Here is a 15,512-nt window from a genome sequence, read left to right on the forward strand (position 1 = left end):
CAAAACTTATTCTTGTTCCTCTTTCCTTCTGAGCGCAAGGGTGGTGGCTTTCGGTATGGTATGTCCTGGTATGTTGCCAAGTAAATCTCAGCCCTTGATGTAGTCAGGACGGTATAAGTGGCGAACCTGAGCTGGTAGGGTTAATGCTTGGGCTGTTTGCCGACGGGTGCTGACTTAGCTTTCTTTTCTCCACCCTGCTTGACCCCTGAGGTAGTCCTCTTCCTACTGCTGCCCCCACTGCCGCCCTGAGGGTCGTCATTCTTATCTGCCTTGACAGTGGTCGGATGGTTTATGCCTTTTTCTTCCTTCATGATAACATCATCTAGCTTTATGTATTTATTGGCTCGGTCCAAGAACTCTTGCAAGGTGTTGATAAGGTTCCTGTGTATACTATCCCACAAGGGACTATGATAAATTATTCCTACCGAGATGGTAAAGAACTTCCCTTCATCTCCAACTGTGGATGCTCGGTTTGCCTCTCTCATGAATCTTTGAATGTAGTCTTTCAGGAATTCATCTTTCCCTTACTTAATGTCAGCTAACTGGTTGGCATAAATTCGATGAATCCGCCCGGCACTAAAGCCCTTGCATAATTCCTTCCTGAACTGCTCCCACGAAGTGATGGATCCAGGTTTGAATTTCCAATACCATTCCTGAGCTGAGTCAGAGAGAGTGGTAGGGAATCCCCTCCACCTATAATCCTGCTCCACACTGATTAACTCTATCTGATCCTCAAGCTTCCCATTATGTCGTACTGGGTCCTCCTTCCCAGTGTATGTTGGGAGTTTCGGGGTCTTGTATTTCAGTGGTGGTTGAGCAGCTTGGATATTAGCACTGAAGGGACTCCCAATTCTATGTGCCAGCTCGATATTGGAAGGTTTCTTTGTCAGACCCTGGACAGCCATGATGAGTGCATCTATTTGAGCCTGCACTGCTGGTGGGATCGCTACTCCAGGATGGGTAGATGTCCCTGGTACCCCCTCTTGAGCGCTGGTCCTCCTGTTGATGACTTCCCTTAGATCCTGAGGTTGCGCATCTTTCCCCAGCCTATTGAATATAGTATTGGTGTTATTCATCGGTTCCTTTCCCTTGCGAGACTGAGGGTGTAGGGGTGGTAGGTCGGCCTTGTCCCTGTCGGTGCGACCCTGCCCCCGAGCCTCTCCTCCTGCATGACTTTGAGATTTTGAGTGGCCATTTCCATCTTGTCACGCCTCTCAGATGTTTGACCCTCATCTCCTGGATTATTTCGTCGTTCCCCCTGGGAGGGGGCCTTCAAGTTGGTAATACTCCTGCTCCGAGATAAAGTGTTATTCTTCTTAGTCATGGAGGAGGCAGTCTTGGACTGTGCCTCTTCATCCTGTCTCTGGGAAAATGGTTCTGAGAGTTTCCTTAGGGTCCTACTCCTCCCCTGGGATTCTCTGTTACTGTTGTCTTGCATTCCTGCTGTTTTGGCCTGAGCCTCCCTCACCGCCTGAGCAGCAGCTTCAACATTAGCTTCGACTAACTGAGTAGCCACCTCCAAGGCCACAACATCCTCCTGATGTCTTCAGTCAGCTTCTTGCTCCCTCTGGATCATTCTTTGGACCTGCTCATCTAGCTCCCTTCGTTGTTGTTTCATAGTCGCCCTCTCTGAAGGGCAATTTCTGTAGCAAAGGCCTCCTGCCTCGCCAGTAATTGCGCCATCTCCTCCTGGTGAGTGTCCTATGGATCTTCTGCATCAGGTTGGTCTCCAACCTCCACTTGAGAATCCTTAATGGGATCTATGGGATCCTGGGTGGTGGAATCCCTGGGAGCAGTCTTCTTGGCCTGACTAGATTTTGGAGGCATCGTAAAAATGATGAAAGTGTGTTTCTTGATTTCGTACTCTCAATGAAAGCATCGAAATGTTGATCTATGAAATTAGCCAATGGTCGTATGTACAGTATAAGACACCTTTTGAACGAATTAAATAGAATAAATGACAGAGTACGATTATCTTAAATAAACACACATAAATTTTATAGTAGTTCAGCCCTGTTCTGATGAAAAACAATAACCTAATCCACTTAGTCTTTAGTATTGAATTACTTGATCGAAAATTACAAGTACGAACTGATGAGCTCACTCGTCAAAAAGATTTTTCTCCCCAAAATTCCAGAAAAAAAAGAGATCCCCTAAAATGAAGCCATGGGTCCTTTATTTATAGTACCCAGGGGCTGTTACATGACCAGTAATATTGGGATTGTGGTTTGGTACACGATTATCAGGTAGTGGATACATGTCCACCTCCCCATGATTATGAGATCGTGGGTCTTCTCGTTGTTTCTCCAGATCATGGTGGATAATGCTCGATAGAAACCTCTGGGAAAATGTTAAGTCTCTGTTGGTATATGAGACTTAGGTGCTAGGCCCAACGACCTGAGCTTGGGTGCTAGGCCTGTGACCTTCTGGGTGCTGGACATGTTGATCCTCTGGGTGCTAGGCCTGCGACCTTCTGGGTTCTAGGCCTGTTGATATCAATTTGAACGAGAGTGAGTATTTCTTAGTGAAGTGTACTTAGGGGTTTAGGCCGACCACCCTACGGAGGATAGGGTGGGCCGACCATCCTTGAGCATGTCAGGTCGACCACCCTAGGGGTCCTTGGGCATACTGGGGCCGACCACCCCTAGGGGGTATAGACTTGGTCGACTTCCCTATAGGTCCTGGACCTATATTTTTTGCCCGTCGGAATTTTCTCAATACTTCTTCATTTTTTCCTGATTTGTGATGTCATGTGCCATATTCTCATTCGCCACATCATCCTCGTATTTTTTAGGGATAACACTTTCCACAATAAGAAACTGGTGATAACACAAGATCATAAACCCTTGTTTGTTTCAATGGAAGGTGATACCATCAAGATCATGAACCAAGACCTAGTAAGGTTGGATATGTTTGATGGATCCAATTTCACTAGGTGGCAAGACAAGGTGAGATTCCTCTTGACCACTCTCAAGATCGCCTACATCCTAGATTCCACCCTTGAAACTCTTCCAATGCCATCCTACAAAGAAACTCTGGAGGTGGTGGAGAAAAGAAGGAAGAGAGAGGAGGACAATCTTATATGTAGGGTTCATATCCTCAACACCCTATCTGATAGGTTCCATGATCTCTATAACGAGACCAAGTCAGAAAAGGAGATTTGGGATGCACTTGAGACAAAATTCAAGGCGGAAGTGGAAGGTACCAAAAAGTTTTTAATTTCAAATATTTTGGTGATAAACATATTCTTCCTCAAATTCATGAACTTTAAATAATTGGTAACAAATTGAAAGTTTTGAAGATTGAGCTTCCCGGGGCCTTTCAAGTTGGTGCAACAGTGGAAAAATTACCACCAACTTAGGAAAAGAATCCTTCATAAAAAATGAGGATTATTCTTTGTAGGAAATCCAAAAACATATTCGAATCGAGGAGGAATCGATATGTAGAGATAAACTTGTGGATGAGTCAAATGGAGAGACTTCCAAAACAAATGCAGTGTCACAACCAAAACATCCCAAAAATAAAGGGAAATGCAAGAAGGGTAATGAGAAACCTTTGGGTCCAAAACCAACCCAAACAATTTTAAGGCCGAGAAAGGTCCTTGCTTTGTGTGTGGGAAAAATGGTCACTATGTTAGAGAGTGTAGGCATAGAAAAGACCAACAAGGACCTAAGGTGAATGCAACTCAAGAGGAGAATATAGTTGCTACCCTTAGTGAGGTGAATGCGGTCCAAGGCAAGGTGAAAGGGTGGTGGTATGACACATGTGCCACCGTTCATGTCACCTATGACAAATCATTGTTCAAGACCTATGAAGAGTCAAAGGGCAACCATAAGATTCAAATGGGCAATGAGGGAAAATCCAAGGTACTTGACAAATGTACTGTTGAAGTCTTTTTCACCTCCAGCAAGAAGGTTACATTAATGAATGTGCTTTATGTTCCCGAAATGAGTAGAAATTTGGTAAGTGGAGATTTTCTTGGAAAGCTCGACATTAAGGCCGTTTTTTAGTCTAGTAAACTAATTCTTACCAAGTCCAATGTATTTTTGGAAAATGGGTACTCTTGTGAGGGTATGGTTAAGCTGTGCACTAATGATGTAACTTTCAATGTTATCAATAAAGATGTTAATTCCATTCATATTGTTGAGTATGATTCTTTATTTTTATGACATCTTAGACTATCTCATATACGTTTTTCAACCATGAAAATAGTAGTAAAATGTGGTATGATTGCATGCAACATTAAAAAATATGGAAAATGCGAAACATGTGTTAAAGCAAAAAATGATACGAAACTATTTCCTAGTGTAGAAAGATCATCTAATTTACTTGATTTAATTAGTGATCTTTGTGAATTAAATGGTGTTTTAACTAGATGCGGTAAATGATATTTTCTTACTTTTATAGATGATTTTAGTAGATATACCTATGTGTTTCTTTTAAAGCATAAATATGAGACTTTTGATGATTTTAAAATTTATAAATTAGAAGTTGAAAATCAACTAAATAAAAAGATTAAGGTGCTAAGAAGTGATAGAGGAGGTGAGTACTTCTCTAATGAATTCAATGCATTTTGTGAAGAAAAATGCATAATTCATGAGTGCACCACACCATATACACCACAATACAATGGTGTTGCTAAAAGGAAAAATAGGACTTATCTAGAGATGATAAATTCTATATTAGTGTTTTCTAAGTTGAACTTCAACTTATGGGGTGAAGCGTTGTTAACCGCTTGTCACATTCTTAATTGAATACTGATGAAGAAAAATGAGATATCTCCATATGAGTTATGGAAAAGAAGAAAACCCAATATAGGGTACTTCAAAGTGTGGGGGTGCCTTGCATATTGCAAGAAAAACGAACCTAATAGAACAAAGTTAGGTTCAAGAGCCATAAATTGTTCTTTTGTTGGTTATGCCAACAATAGTAAAGCTTAAAGGCTATTAGACCTAGAGTCTAATGTTGTGATAGAATCTAGGGAAGTTGAATTCTTTAAGAACATGTGATAACAATTCTCAAGCTTCAAACTCTCTAAAGGAGAATTTTTTATATGAGAACAATTCTCAAGCATCTACTTCCAAAAATAATTATCAAGAGCAGAATTATCAAAGGAATGTAGAGCAACCTAGTGAACTTAGAAGAAGTCAAAGGGTTAGAAAAGAGAAAATTCTAGGATTGGATGAGATAGATTCTAAACGAATTTCATTCTACATGGTAGAAGGAAATAGAGAAGAAGTCATTAGGAAAATTTCAATTGTACTTCTCGTTGAGGATGATCCTAAGACTTATAGAGAAGCCATGTAATCTAGAGATATTTCTTTTGAAAAAAAAGTCATCAATGATGAGATGGATTTCATTATTTCCAATAACACTTTGGGAATTGGTAGACCTCCCACTGGGGTCTAAGCAATTTGAGTGTAAGTGGGTATTTAGGAGAAAATACCACATAGACAATACTATCCAAACCTTTAAAGCTAGATTAGTAGCTAAAAGGTTTAGGCAAAATGAGGGTATCAATTATTTCGATACCTATGTGCCTGTTGCAAGAACAACTTCTATAAGAATTTTGTTCGCTTTGACTTCTTTACACAACTTATATGTTCATCAAATGGATGTCAAGACAAAATTCCTTAATGGCGACCCTAATGAGGAGGTCTATATGGAACAACCCGAAGGGTTTGTCCTACTAAAGCATGAACATAAAGTATGTAGACTTGTAAAATTCTTATATGGATTGAAACAAGCTCCAAAACAATGGCATGAGAAATTCGACCAAGCCATTATGTCGAATGGGTTCAGACATAACAATGGAGATAAGTGTTTGTATCCCAAAACTTGTAAGGGATATGTGATCATTGTTTGTCTATATGTGGATGATATGTTTATCTTAAGTGATAACATGAAAGGGATAGTAGAAACGAAGAGGTTTTTATCATCAACCTTCAAGATGAAAGATCTTGGAGAAGTTGATACCATACTTGGTATCAATGTAAAGAAAAATAATGGGGGTTTTGCGTTGGGGCAAGCCCACTATATTGAGAAAGTATTGAACAAATTTAACCATCTCAAGGTTAAAAATGCCAACACTCCATTCGACCATAGTGTAAAACTAGAGAAGAATGAAGGAAGAGTGGTGGCTCAATTGGAGTATGCAAGTGCTATAGGGAATCTTATGTATATCGCTCAGTGTACTAGACCTGATATAACTTTTGCGGTAAGTAAACTTAGTAGGTTTATAAGTAATCCAAGTGTGGATCACTAGACGGCTATTGGAAGAGTCCTATGTTATCTTAACAAAACCAAAGGACTAAGCCTTCACTACTCCAAATTTCCTTCAATCTTAGAAGGATATACGGATGCAAGTTGGATATCCAATGTAGGGGACAATTTGTCCACCACTTGTTGGGTATTTGCACTTGGTGGGGGTGCAATTTCCTGGGGTTCCAAGAAAAAAACCTATATATCTCACTCCACTATGGAAGTAGAAATCATAACTCTAGTTGCTAACAGCAAAGAGGCCGAATGGTTAAGGGATCTTTTGATGGAGATACCCCTAATCAAAGAGAATGTATTAACTATATCGATACATTGTGATAGCCAAATAACATTGGCTAGAGCATACAGCGGAGTGTATAATGGGAAGTCTAGAAACATTAGTCTAAGACATGGATATGTAAGAGAGTTGAATCAAAGAAGAGTCATCTCAATATCCTATGTGAGAACAAGTGAAAATTTGGCGGATCCTTTTACTAAGTGACTAGCGAGAGATTTAGTGGATACCTCATCTCGAGGGATGGGACTTAAACTCCCTAAAGAGATTCACAATTGATGGTAACCTATCTTTATACTAGTTACTTAACTAGTATTAGGTTCAATAGGTAATAACAATTCAATTAAGGGAATATTAGCTGTACTCAAAACACTCTCATCTGAGATATGAGTACCTGTGAGTTACCAATTTGAGGGTTAAAACTGAGAGGTTTTTTAATAGAACTTAGTCTCGAGAAGACAAATATTTTATGGTAACAAAATATTGTAAGAGTTCTAACTATAGGACCTAGGGGTGGTGCCGCGTCTCATGAGAATTGGGAGTATTCTCAACAAGGTCCATGAATGGAAAGTGCACATGACCATTAATGGTGCACAACGAGACAAAGAGGTCTCAAGTGAACATAACAAAGTGTGTGTTATCGTTAGATTGTTATTGTGGAAAGTTGGTTCAATGCCTAGTGCAACCAAATTTTCAACAAACCTTGTGATAATTACACTATAGTAAAGTTCAAGTTGAAGAACACTTTACTTTGTGCATCAATGCAATGGCTTCTATATGAGAGAGTTATAATTTAATAAAGTGGGGGAAAATATTATATTTTAAATATAATGTTGATTGATTAAATAATTGTTACAATAGTGAACTATTTAATCTAGTGGTGGAATGCTATATTATTTTTAATATAGTGTTTAGATTAAATAATGTGACAAAGTGTGTCACGTATTATAACATAATATATATGAGAGTTACATTTTTTTGGATAGTGTGAATATCCAAATGTGTAACATATTTGGCGTTATAAAATTAGTTACAAATTTGTAACTCCCAAATATTACCCAATAATGTGTAGATTATATGTTACACATTTTTGAGTTTGAATTTCACAAAACCATAATTGATATGGTTGTTGGAGATGTGATTTTAACTTCCATAATGTGTATGGAAGTTACAAAATCAAGTGGGAATAAGTTTGGAACATTTTGGAGAAGTTTGGAAATTGGATGGCTGAAATGCTCTGTGGTCACGGCCAGTGGTTGTCCCAGGCCGCAGCCTGGGGAACAGAAGCCAGCGGCCGCAGCCAAGCATATCCCAGGCCGCGGTCAGAGAGGTTTACAGCCTTTTTTCCAACTTTGATTTTATCCAATTTTAAACGTTTCAAACAATCAAGTAACTCCCAATATATATTTTAATTCCATAAAACATCAAATTAAACATTGGTAACAACCTCGGTAGAATTTGAAATTCAAAGGGTGTCTTAAAACTCTATAAATAAGAGTCTATTGCTCACTTGTTTGACACACTATTTTCTATCTATTAGAGCACTTGGCTAGAAAATCATCTAGAGACTTGTTTATTCCAGAGAGCTATTTCTATTTGAAAGATTTCCTTGGTGCTTGAGATAGGGGAAATAAGTTTTTAGACAAAGGTTGTAAACCTTGTTCAAGTTGGTAATCCCTACTGCTCTTCACTTTGGTTGCGTGAGTGAGAGTGTTTATTTTTTTGTTATTGTTCTTCTTTTCTACTATTGCTTTTCATCTTCTTCTCTTTATTTTCCTATTTACACTTTTGCTTTTATCTTTTACTTTTAAAGTTGTAATCTTCTCTACATCTTTTCTATACTATTTCTAGTTTCTTTGTATCCTTTTGTTATAGAGTTGTATTTTCTATTTACTTTCTTCTTCGACATATTTCTATATTTACATGTAATTTTTGCAATAGAGTTATAACTTAATTAATCAATCACTTTGTCTTTTGTATTCATTTGCTTAAAGGTGTAAGAGTATTGCTATTTTCCATTGAGGCAATCTATATATATATATATCTATAACAATATATAAAATAAAATCTCATCACTATTACACAAAATAGTATATATAATGAAAAACCACCATTCGTATCCATGAGTGGCTTGAAGCATCTACCTTTACACTTTTTTTAAGTTGGATCCTCACAAGAACTTGATAGTTTCTCTCCTTCTATTGAAAAAGAGAATAAACTTTTGATTGTTAGAGAATATTATATTTTAATGAAATATAATAGAAATCAATACTACAACTCTAGACAAGAAATACAATTGGACAAGGTAATTGTTAAAATAAAATTACAACACTATGCTTAAAATACAAATAAATATAGATAATATAGAAGAAGACGAGGTGATGAATACAAACTCAAAGCAAAAATTACAAATAAAATAACAAGAATAAAGAAGGAAAAACTCTTTCACTTACACAACCTTAAGTGAAGAGTAATGATGATCACTAGACTTGAACAAAGTTCGAAACCTTTAGTTCAAAAGTTTATTTTTTCATATTCTCTAAACACTAAGGGACTCTCAAGTTTAGAAAGTAACTTTTTGGAATTATCAAATCTTTTTGTTTTTCAACCATGTGCTAAAATAGATGAAAAATCATATTCATAAGTGACTAAATGATCTTTATTTATAGAGTTTCGAATCACCATTAGATTTTCAAATTCCACCAACCCCTTGGCTGTTACCAATGATAAATTGGATGTTTATGGAATTAACGAGATGATTTGGGGATTACTTGGGGAGTTACAACATTCAAAACATAAAAAAATGCTTCAAAACTGAAACTGTCAGGTTACGGATTTGTAACCCCAAGTAACAGCTTCAATTACAAGTTGACAAATCATCTCAAATCTTCTCCCATACAATTTTGTAACAACCAAACATTTATTGACTGTCAAAATAACATCTATAACAGCTATACATTATTATAGCATATGATAATCAAACCAAGAATATATAATTACATTTACATATTGATTATGATGATATATTGGGAGTTACTGATTTGTAACTTTTCGTTGTATGTTACAAATTTACAAAATATTGTTTTGTCATACAAAATTTATTTGTCAAACTCATTTAATCAACATTATATTATTTTGTAAAATAAATAATATAACACAATTTGGTTGTTATTTTACAGTTTCATTTTAATATGTGTTACTTTGTCAGAGTATGATGGATAAAGATGATAGTTACTCTCCTTCATCCACCCATAGGGGTGGCAAAATAGGGCGGTGGGTCGAGGCGGAATTCGGGGCAGGGCGCCGACTCGCCCACCCCGCTATTGGACTTGACTCGCCCCATTTACTTTATTTTTTTTAACAGTCAGTGAGTAAATATATATTTTATAAATTGAAATATAAATTTGTTTTTTTTTTACCATCAATAAGTAATGATATATATATATATAAAGTACATAGATAGTATAAATTTACATGCATAGTATTTCTTGTAAATTTGATTTATGCATAGTTTATAATAGAATAAAAATTTAAAATGAAGTTATAAAATAAAATTTTGAAACAACTCAATTACAATAAAACAATTTATAAAGATATGTGCTAAAAACTTCAAAAATTCTTTTGAAAAAATTCATTTAAAAAAAAAAAGTAAGTAAATTGGGTCAAGTATGACCCGCCCCAACTTATCTGGGGCAAGTCTGACCCAACCCGCTTCAAAACACTTACCAAGGCGGGACGAGTCGAGGTCTTATCGGGTCGGGGTGGGTCTCTTGCGGGGTGGGGCCGACCCACCTTATTTACATTCCTATCCACCCATCTCTCATCTATACCAAATAAAGGGTAAGTATGTAGGTTACTAAGTGAGGATGTGCAATGGGTATTTATATCACATATGAAAACTAATTTGACATTTGATTTTGTATTTATTTGGCAATCAAAGACGTTAATGATATTTTATGTAAAAAAAGGACGTTCATGATATAAATGATAATTATTTTTACAAAGATATAAATGATAATGTTTTTACAAAGATATAAATGACATTATTACACAATATATGTTTTTATTTTTAGTCACAATATAATTTTTGATTAAATGTGAAAAAATTGATATGAATGATTGAAAAGTTCATGACTAAATTTTTTAATAATATAAAATATATTTTAGTCATAATCATTATCCGATATTTATTAATATAAATATAAATATTATAAAATATTATTATACTAATAATATTTAATATAAAAATACATATATAATAATTATATTAATACAAATATCATAAAATATCATTATTATAATAATATATAATACAAGACTAGATATTTAATAATTATATTAATATAAATTTAAATGTTATAAAATATTATTATGATAATAATATATAATCATAATTTTTTAACTAATTATATTAATATGAATTCAAATATTATTATTATAATAATATTTAATACAAAATTAGATTTTTAATACTTATATTAATATATATTTAAATATTGTAAAATATTATAATAATAATATATAATATATAATCTTAATTTTTATTAAAAAAATTGTACATATATTTTAAAAAATCATAAAAAATATTTTGGTTTAATTTTTCATTTAATATGAATATGTAATTCTTTTATATATAATTTTGTTTATTTATTTGAAATTTATCTGACAATGATACCGTTACACCCAAATTTCAAGGATATATAAATCAGCCTCGAAATTTAGGCTCGAAAAAAGTAAGCTAAAAAATAACAGGCATTGGTTGTACAGTTGTATAAATATGCATGATTCCTGACCTGTTGTTGTTGGCGATCGAGCACAACTTGGAAGACTCGAGCTTAAGTTTCAAGTTCGAAAGAAAGAATCTTCTCCGAAGCATATGGGTACTATTCAAGTCTTAATTGCAGGCTCGAGGGCATTGGTCTCCGAAGATTGAGTTCGATGAAACCATTAGTTGAGGAGGAGGACGACTAGAATAACAAGCTCGAATTTATGTCGATCTCGAAAGTGTATTAACCTTGCATTCGAGATCTGTAACGCGTTTTGCACATAACAACTGTTGGGAAATCCTTATTCCTTAGGGATTTGTTGTTATTTGATATCAAATCCCAATTATCATGGGATATTATGTATTTAATGTATTTATTTCAAATTTAAATAAATGGTTGTAACTTCCCTGAATCAGGGGAAGATATTCTGATAATCAGGCCTATAAATAGTATGGTAGTTTTCATTTGCATTCATGCACAAAATTGTACTGAGAATACTCGGTCAAATTGCTCTGAGAAAACTTTGAGAGAATATCACGAATCAATAATATTGATTCGTGGACTAGACAGATTTTAACTGCTGAACCACGTAAAAGTTCTTTTGTTCTTTGATCTTTTCTGAAATATTATTTAGTGCTCTTCAAATTTAAGTTGATGAAAAACGACGTCAATAATTTGGTGCTTTCGTTGAGAGCATTAGGCAAATCTCTGTATTGTTTAATTAGAAACCTCCTGCATTGCATTAATGGCCGTTGCAAACAACCCAGGAGCTGGTGGACGACCATTTCCCCAAAAACCTAAGGAACAAACTCCTGAAACTGAGAATTATCCCCGGAGGCCTAAGAAACAACCAATGACAGACCACGACCCAGAAGAGGGGAGTGCATCATCTGACTCCAGGGGGCCACCTGCTCCAACCCCCAGGCCCGACAAAGACCTCTATTATAATCCTGAGAGGTACATACCCATTGTGGAATTGGAGAATCGCCAACTGCGCCAACAATTGGCTGAAGTCACACAGCGTAATGAAGAATTGGCTAGGCAGGCCGCCGAGGTCCAGGCGCCACCTTAGAGGCCCAGAGGGTGTCCCCGCGGTAGTACGGCCGCCAGGAGGGCCGAACAAGGGGCTCAACAGAACCAACCAAGGCCCAGGGCAAAAAATAGCGACAATCTCCCTGGGAGAAATACTCAAACTAATACTACTGGTAATCTGACGACGAGTGTACTGCAGGAACATGGAATAACCGAGCTCCCCCAGCAGCTTGGAGCACTAACCCTGAACCTATCAGAAATAACCCAGAGCCAGTCCGGGCAAATTCTGGACCTTCCAAGCCCAATAATTGAAGGCAGCCACCTTCAATTATAAGGCATCCATCGTCTCCCATAAGGCACCCATCTCTGGTTAGAGAAACACCCTAGCTGGCTCCTAATAGGAGCCAGACATGAGAGCGTGCACCACAAAGGTCGTCTCGGAGTGACAGCTGAGATGAGAACCGTCGAGCTCGACCTAGACACGGGGGCGAGTGAGAGGAAACCCGAGGACATAGGGAAACCCAATCACCAGGAAGCCACATGTCAAGACCACTAACAACTGGAGTAAGAGGGTTGGTGGAAGATCCACCTTGCAGCCATCGACCCCCTCAACCAGAAAGAAATGTTAGTTTTATGAGTGGGAGTTTGGATATCACTAGGTCCGTAAGCGTATATAATACCGAACCCAGAAATACTTGGAATTATGACAATTATCCTAATCTTCGAGATCATCTGAATCATAACCAAAGGCAGGCTAACCCCTCGAACCCCAATTTGCGGGCACATCTGAACAGCTGGAAAAAGCATGTGCAACCAGTATATGGGAACCAGTATAACCCAATACCGAGGCAGGGAGCTGGAGTTTTTACAAACAATAACTAGCTACCCCAGGTACAAGCTCAGCCTCTGGTAGATTTGGTCCAGGAGAGAATTAATCAGCTCGAAAGAGCATTCAGGCTCCTTCAAGATGAAAGGAACAAGGACAAAGTCGGAGACTTCGATGAGAAGCTCGAGCCTTTCGCTCCACATATATCAAACACACCATTCTCTTACGGGTTCAAGATACCACATGTAGATACTTTTGACAGGAACTTAGACCCGTACAACCATTTGAGCACATTTAACACCATCATGCGTGCCAGCAATGTTGGCTACGAGCTCATATGCATGTTATTTCCAACAACTTTGACGGGTTATGCAAAAAACTGGTTTGATAAATTTAGAAGACATTCGATCTCATCTTGGGATCAATTAGAAAAATAATTTAAGAAATAATTCAAGGCCATGGTAGGCTTCAGGCCCTCGGCTTCAGCCTTGACTAATGCTAGACAACAGTTGGGAGAGTCATTAAAAAGCTACCTGGCGAGGTGTAACATCGAGGTGGCGCGAGCCCGTAATGTTGATGACAATGGTCATCTTATGGCCGTTCGAGTTGGTATATTGCTAGGAAGTCCCCTTTGGGATGATATGCAGAGAAAACCGATAAGAACAATAACTGAGTTCAACAAAAGGGCTCAGAGATTTGTCAATGTAGAGAAGGCAAGGTCACCATTAAAACTGACCCCTCAACCCATTATAACGACAATGGCGAATGTTAACTCAGCCTCAACCTTGGCTACCCCCTCAACGTCTCGACCCTCAGAAGACAACCCTTCAAAAAGAAAGAAAAATGAAGGGAATAACTCAGAAGCAGACGAGGGGAAAAAGAAGAAGGGAGACAAGTATTTCTCCATTTATACAGTTTACATTGAGCTCACTAAAGCTCGGGAGAATATCTTTGTCGCAAATGAAAATCAGGCCCCGTTTAGGCAACCTGACCCAATGCGAAATCAGAAATCAAAGAGAGACACCAACAAGTACTGCAGGTTCCACAGGGGCGTCTGACATACCATCGATGAGTGCCAACAGTAAAGGACGAGTCGAAGGTCGGATCTTGAAAGGGTGTTTCAGACAATACGTAAGAAACTAAAATCTGAGTCAGGCATTGGCCTGCCAGAGGGCAGCTCCTATGCAGCCTGCCCAACAGAATACCACCTCGCGAGCAAGGGAGGATGATCGACCTCCCCCAATAGATGGGGAGGATGTGGTAACCATCTCTGGAGGACCATACTTTGCTAGATCGGGTAACAATGCCCAAAAAATATATGTGAATGAGCTCAAGACAGGAGATGGGTCTCCATACAAACCTGAACTACGAGCTTCAAACCAACATAGGGTTGAATCTCAACCCATTACTTTTACTGAAGAGGATGCATCGCACGTTCCGTTTCCCCATAAAGACCCTCTGGTCATCACACTTCAGCTCGCCAATAAAAGGGTGCACAGAGTTCTGATAGATAATGGGAGCTCAGTTAATATCCTTTATAAGGTCGTTCTAGAAAAGATGGGACTCCCGCTTCAGATTTGAAAGCATGTGCAACGACGTTGTATGGATTTTCAAGAGAAGGGATTGCCAACACGGGATCAATCGAGCTCTCGGTAACCTTGGGAGACTATCCAGTCTCGATGACCAAGATGATGGAGTTCATAGTGGTGGACACCCCGTCTGCCTACAACGTACTGCTCGGGAGACCAGCCCTGATTGGGCTAGGGGCAGTGTCGTTTGTTAGGCATTTGGCCATCAAGTTCCCGACGTCTAGTGGCATTGGGACCCTGAAGGGAGACCAGCTCGCTACATGAGAATTCTATAGCATTTCTATGAGAGGGAAGAACCAAACAAGTGCACAAGCACTTGTTGTTATTCAGGAACACAGCGGATCCATCTTCGAAATCGAAGAAGAGATTGAGCCTAGAGTAGAAGAAGAAAGGACCAATCTCGGACCAATAGAGGAGCTTGAAGAAATAAAGCTCGATGAGAAAGATACCACGAGATTGGTGAAAATAGGAAAGAACCCTTCTGAGGATGCGAAATAGCAATTAACTCGCTTCCTGAGAGAAAACCAAGAATTGTCTGCCTGGTCACACTCGGATATGGTAGGGATCAATCTGAGCATTATAATCCATGCACTCAACATAGATAAGAGCTTTCCTCCATAGCAACAAAAAATGAGGCTCTTGGACAATGACAGGAAGAAAACCCTGAAAGAGGAGGTCGAAAGACTGAAGACAAATTGGTTTATTCGAGATGCCTTCTACCTTGATTGGATAGCCAATCTTGTACT

This window comes from Humulus lupulus, chromosome 3 (genome assembly GCF_963169125.1).
Source record: "Humulus lupulus chromosome 3, drHumLupu1.1, whole genome shotgun sequence".
Lineage (NCBI taxonomy): Eukaryota > Viridiplantae > Streptophyta > Magnoliopsida > Rosales > Cannabaceae > Humulus > Humulus lupulus.